Genomic DNA, 794 nt, shown 5'->3' on the forward strand with positions numbered 1-794 from the left:
CCAGTAAGATCTTGCAAATCTCAGCTACCTTCAACATAGGAGACCAGGAACACACCAGCTGACTCTCAGTTCCAGCTCTAGTCTGAGTTCAGCAAATCACTTTGGTAACAACTCAACTAGAGGCGCACCAGAGAGGTTTTGAACCCAGCTCCAGCTCTCCTCAAGCACCCCTCTCCTTCCCAGCCCGCCTCCAAAGCACGTTCATAAACATGAGATAACACCTTTGCAAAATCCACCCAGCCAGAGCTGAGCTTTTACAGCGTTTGTCGCCCTGCCCTGACTCTGGAGGCATGTGCTGAGACAGCACCCCGTTAAACCCCAGCCTCCTGCTCCAGGCCTGTAACTTTATTCTCCTACTTCCACCAGGACTGGGAGAAAAAAAAAAAAAAAAAAAAAAAGTATTTGGTTTTCTCTAGCAAGCTTGACATGTCTTCCTAGAGGCTTTCTAAAAAATTGAGATCAAAACAATAAAGGTGGGGGGTATGAACCGCTTCAAAGCCTGAAGGAGAAAAGAAGAAAATAGCTACTTTCCATCCCAAAAAAAAAAAAACCCCCTGCTACTATTTCCCTGTTGAAGCCTGAAGCAACCCCGCTTCAGCTCCTCCGGAACACCCATCTTTCGGGTGTTCTCTACACCAGAGCAGCTTTTCCAGCACATCCCCGCTTCCCCCCTCATTGACAGGGCAGGTTACACCAACCAGCCCATGAGAATCTGCTGGGCGCCTGCCCAGCTCTCCGCTGCGCACCCGACGCCTCGCAGGACACGGCAGGCCGTGGCTTCCCTTTCGCCGGTT

The sequence above is a fragment of the Buceros rhinoceros genome, unplaced genomic scaffold, assembly GCF_000710305.1.
Source record: "Buceros rhinoceros silvestris isolate BGI_N320 unplaced genomic scaffold, ASM71030v1 scaffold24825, whole genome shotgun sequence".
Lineage (NCBI taxonomy): Eukaryota > Metazoa > Chordata > Aves > Bucerotiformes > Bucerotidae > Buceros > Buceros rhinoceros.